We start from the raw sequence: 6,000 nt of genomic DNA on the forward strand, positions 1-6,000 counted from the left end.
GCCCCGAGCTCTCTTTGTCCTCCCCCTTTATACCCCCCAACAGGATCACAACCCCCCAGGCTGCCTGATGCGGACGTCGCTGCGGGCACCCCCCCCGTGTACTCCCGTAACTCCGCCCACTGTGTTTGTTACCCATTGGATCGTATGCACTTACAGCCCTCCCGTAACAGCCCTACATCACCCCCCCCATTACAGCTCGCAGCCGTCCCGGCTGCAACAATTCCAAATAAAGGAACAATTACCCCTCGACCCCGTGTGTGCCTCATTTTTTCAACAAAATGCAAATAGAAGAACAACAACAAGAACAACAACCATACCCCCGAAGGGAATGTCCGACGCACCCCCCCCCCGCATAAATACGAAATCCGTAAGCACGTATGTACAACTAGCCAGGAACTCCCCCATCACACACAGCACACCCACGACACACAACGCACCCACAACACACACACCCCGGCCACACAACACAACACACTCAGTGTGCAAGGAGCACACCACCGACGCAGCATACAGTAACCATGACACGTGAAGGAAAATAAATTTTTTTCTTTTTCTTCCTGCTGTATATTATAAGAGTCTGCGCATTTTAGCGCGCGTCCTTGCCGCAGGCCCGTCACACGGGGCAACCCCGGACGGCGGACCATCCGGTGGCGGCTGTCCCATGCGAGGTGAGGTCGCGATTGAAGTCGCGCGACTGTCGGCATCACCTGTGGGTGTTCCAGGGCGTGAGCCCGTCATTCCCGGTGCACCTGTGGGTGGGACAGCCGGCAACACATCAGGCGAGAGCAGCGACGGACCCTCCGAGTCGGTCGACCCCCCACATGCTTGGCCTCGCGTGCGTGGCGTGGGCCCCCGCACCGCAACAAACGGCTTCAGCCTAGAGGGGTGTACAAACCACCGGCGCCTCCCCCATTGGATTCGAACGCACTGAGGCCTCAAAACCTCAATAACCTCGACGGGGCCCCGCCACGGGCGTACGAGTTTAGAGGAGGTCGCGAGTGGTACCTGGGGACAGTGCAGCCATGCCCTGTCCCCCGGCTTCCACTGCAGCACGTGCGCGCGAGCCAGTCTGAGGCGCTCGTTCGCCTTCTGACGCCTGTCAGAATTTAGCCTCGCCGCATCCCGCGCCTCAGTCAGTTTGTCAAGGTTAAATTTAACGTGATCGTCCAATTTAGATTTGCCCAGCGGCACGGGGATCTGCAACTGTGCCCGAACAGGTGGGTCGGGTTCGCGGCCATACATAAGAAAGAAAGGTGAAAACCCCGTCGCAGCATGGGGAGCCAATCTGTATGCCGCTAGAACCCCTTGAATTTGTAAGTCCCAATCAGCCTGTGAGTCCGAAACTTGCTGCGACAACATAGACGTGATGGTGCGATGCAGACGCTCGACCATCCCGTCCGTTTGCGGGTGATAGGGGGAGGTTCGAATTTTTTTCGTTCCCAGGAGATCACAGACTTGTTTTAGGAGTTTCCCCGAAAAATTTCTACCCTGGTCGGTCAACAACCGCTCCGGGGCACCTTTGTCCATGACATAACCTTGGACAAAGGCGTCGACGATGGCTGCTGCCGACTGATTCGCCAGGGGCCAGGCCATAGGCCAGCGCGTAAAATATTCGACCCCAGTAAGCAAATATTTATTTCCCCTGGAGGTGGCGGGGAATGGCCCCAGAATATCCAGTGCGACCAGTTCATTTATTCTGGAGACCAGGATGGATTGTAAGGGCGGGTTCGACTCCCGTGCCGGTGGTTTGCGCTGCGCACACTGAGGGCATGCCGCCAACAGATCAGCGACATCCCTTGTCATACCCGGCCAAAAAAAATTCAGCTGAAGCAAGGCGAGTGTTTTCTGGGTACCTAGGTGGAGGAGGCGCTCATGAGCAGCCCACACCACCTTACCTCGTAGGCCAGAAGGGACCACCAGCCGGTGACGCTGGGATTTCCCGTCCCAATGCATAAGCAAGCCCGCATGGGTTTCCCATGCGTCGGCATGACCCGTCACACGCCCCCTCTCCCCGGCGCGACGACGCAACGCGAGGAGGGAGGCATCCTCCAACTGGAGGCGCCCCCATTCATCAACGGGCAATCCAAGCAGGGAATCTCTCCCCTGTTCGGCGATATCAATGGGGACTACCGTTTCATCGTCGGCGGCCGCCGCCAGGACCGGAACCATCACGTCCCCCACTGGCTTGCAACGCCCCGACCCCAGGAGACATGCGCATTCGGAGGCGGTTGGCATCCGTGACAGAGCGTCAGCGTTGGTGTGGCGAACGCCCTTACGATAAGTGGTTTCAAAACTGAAATCCTGGAGGACCTCCAGCCATCGGGACAATTGTCCCGATGGCTGTTGAACCTTCAGGGCGTACTGCAGTGCCGCATGATCTGTGCGGACGGTGAAATGCCGACCGTACAGATATGGGCGATACTGTTGGATGAAATAGACAATTGCCAACAGTTCCCTACGGGTGACACAATATCTTTGCTCCGTTGGAGACAACACCCGACTGCCGTACGCGACCACCCGTTCCACGCCGTCAACCACCTGGGAAAGCACGCCTCCAATACCCGTGTTGCTCGCGTCGGTGTCGAGCAAAAACGGCCTCGAAAAATCTGGGTAAATCAAGGGAGGAGCCTTCACCAGCGCGTCCCGAAGGGAGCAGAAAGCAGCTTCCTCATCCTGACCCCAGTGGAACCGAACCCCTTTAGAAGTTAACGCGTGTAGGGGTTTGGCAATTGTTGCAAAATTAGCGACGAAGCGTCGGTAATATGATGCGAAGCCAATAAAACTCCTGACCTCTCCCACCGAGGTGGGAGTCGGCCAGGAGCTGACACACTGCGTTTTGGCGGGATCGGTAGCAATACCCGAGCGCCCTACGATGTGCCCTAAATAACGCACCGACTCGCGTAACAAATGGCATTTTTGGGGCTTAAATTTCAAATTAGCAGCCCGCATCTTTAGGAAAACCGCCCGCAACCTCTGGAGATGTTCATCAAAAGTTTTACCAAAGACAATAACGTCATCCAAATAAATCAGGCACGATTCCCATTGCAATCCAGCCAAAACCAATTCCATCAATCGCTGGAAAGTTGCCGGCGCTGAGTGTAAGCCCATCGGCAACCGGTTGAATTGGAACAGGCCGTGCGGTGTACGGAAAGCAGTTTTAGGTTTAGAATCATCGTCCAGAGGAAGCTGCCAGAATCCCGAAAGTAAATCTAGTGTGGAGAAGAATCGCGCTCCCGCCAAAGCGTCCAGCGATTCGTCCATCCGTGGGAGCGGGTATGCGTCGGCAACCGAAATTTTATTAAGGCGCCGAAAATCCACGCAAAACCGCAACGAGCCGTCCTGCTTTTTAACCAGGACGATCGGCGCTCCCCACGGGCTGGTGGAGGGAGAAATGATGTCGGCGGCTAACATGTCATCAACAGCCGATTTGACATGGTCCTTTTCGGCGGGACTTAACCGAAACGGATTTTGGCGAATTGGCGCGCTGTCACCCGTGTCAATATGGTGACGCAGCAGGTGAGTGCAACCCAAATCATATTTATCACGACTGAAAACGTCGGAAAATTCCCTCAGTAGCGTTCTAAGCTGTTGGCGCTCTGAATTTGTCAGGTCCGTCGATCCCGCACAAAGCGCGTCGATCCACCCTTCATCGCTGTCCGAATGTGGGAGCATCCGGGAAGCAGTGCCAACGTGGTTCGCGACAGGTTCCTCGCAGGGCACTGGCGTCGCGTGAGCGAGCACCGTCCCTTGAGGAACCACCACCGTCTGCGATCCCACATTTAGGACCGCGATGAAAGGGTCCCCGTCCCCTCTTACGACGGTCTGGGCCGGAATCAAATGAGGCCCATTAACCCCGGCCCTAGACGGTCCCAGCAAAACACCCTGATCCCCTATGCCCTTAGCGAAGGGCTTACGAAGTTTGAGAGGCACTAGCATTTGAGCTCCCGGCGGCACACGAACAGTTTCAACGACGAACGCCGGTACCGTCGCGAACGCCGACCGAGCCGCCGCAGGGGATGGCAGGAACGCCATGCGCCGCCCCGATGGAAGCTCAATGCATCCTTGGTCGATCAAAATACGAATGGGCATTTTACCTAAGAAATCCGTCCCCAGCAGGCACGGAACCGCCAGCGAGGAGGAAACGAAAATCGGCCCCGACAATTTGATGTCCCCAATAGAAATTTGCGCTCGAATCTGTCCCATGATGCCGAGAGAGCCCCCGTTAGCGGCATAGAATGGGACGTTAACCGGCAGTAAAGGCCGGCTTTGTACGGGCAGAATATTGTAAATTAATTCCGAAATGATTGTCGCCGATGCCCCCGTATCGACCAAGATGCGTACTTCTACCCCGTCAATGTGTCCGACTACGGCCGACGACCCTGACGACGCGGCTACCACGCGATGGGCCAACACGGACCACTGTTTGGGCTCGATTTGAGTCCCCGCAGTGATCCGCGTTGGCCCCACGCAACGCGACATCGGCCCCCCGTTTGTTGTGGTGCGAGAGCGTGCAACGGGTAGGTGCTTTGGCCAAACATGTGTGGTGCCGCGACTCGCCGGGTCATGTTGCTGGAGCTTGGGAGGAGGAGGCCCGGCGTCCCGTCGAGCCGTCGTCCCGCGCTGTCGAGGAGAGCGGCACCCCGAGGCGACGTGGCCCCGGACGCCGCAGTTGAAACACCGCGGGAGCCCCGGTGGAGACGACGGGCGGTTGAAACGGCTTGACCCGTCCCGGGCCGACCGTACTTCTTGCGCCTGTTGCCGTCGATGGTCGACGGCGAAGAGCTCCTCCGTCGGAAGGGTGGCTGCAGCCACCCCACTTCTGACACCAGATGAAGTACCGGTGAAGACGCTGGACACCCAGGTTGAGGCACACGTATATTTATTTTCAGCTTATCGGTACAGGACAACACTAGAGGGGGTAGCGGCCCCCTCACCCGGATAACTGGGGATACCCCCTAGCTAATCTCACCTATCCCCAAGTCCTCCTCTAACAAGCTAGGGGAGGCTAACTGGCCCGACACTGGTGAGTCGGGCTACGGTCTCCGGAGTCCCAGGGTCTAACCCTGGTTCACGGAACCACGCCTCTGGCTCGCTCCTCTGCAGCCCTGACAAGGGCGGCGTCGAGGGGAGTCCAGGGCTCTAGCTAGAGGATCTTCACTCTTCCTCCTTCGTTCCCAGACTGAGCCCCGAGCTCTCTTTGTCCTCCCCCTTTATACCCCCCAACAGGATCACAACCCCCCAGGCTGCCTGATGCGGACGTCGCTGCGGGCACCCCCCCCGTGTACTCCCGTAACTCCGCCCACTGTGTTTGTTACCCATTGGATCGTATGCACTTACAGCCCTCCCGTAACAGCCCTACAGTTGCATAGATTTTTCTCCGGGTCCTCCGGTTTTTCCATCCACATTTAGAATCGACACGCGTTCAGAGTATTTGGCTGCTTTACATTTCCACGTGATAAGCCACTTCGTTGAGCTATCATCTGTGGCCAGGTCGCTTCTGAAAATGAGCTATATAGCTCAGTGGGTCTTACCTGGTAGAATATTTTACGTATCGTTTTAATAGTTTATAGGTCAAAACGCTGAACTGGCAACGCTGAGGTCCTGGGGTTGAATCTATGCAGCTGCCTGAGTTGTGTGTCGGCTCCGAAGTTACGTGGCGCAAAAACACGGAGCATCAATGCATCGCGTCCCAGTGGAAAGCGTTGACCACAGGTCACTTTACGGCAGAGGTGGGGAACGTCCGGCCCGCGGGCCGTACAAGGCCCGCGAAATCATTTGGTGTGGCCCTGCCAAGGCAACCACAGGCGGGACTCGAAATTCAATAAATCTAGGAGCAAACCTGGAAAAGCAGTTGCGAGTAGCAGCAACATCATCATCAATACCAGCTAACATCACACGCCTCACCAAAGAGAAGCAGTTCCAGCCATCACATTAGGGGTGAGTTAATTCAATGTTTGACCAATTATAACGGGCTAATTTTTAAGTTCATAATTTTGTATG

The sequence above is a fragment of the Lampetra planeri genome, chromosome 29, assembly GCF_965212315.1.
Source record: "Lampetra planeri chromosome 29, kcLamPlan1.2.h2, whole genome shotgun sequence".
NCBI classification, from domain to species: domain Eukaryota; kingdom Metazoa; phylum Chordata; class Hyperoartia; order Petromyzontiformes; family Petromyzontidae; genus Lampetra; species Lampetra planeri.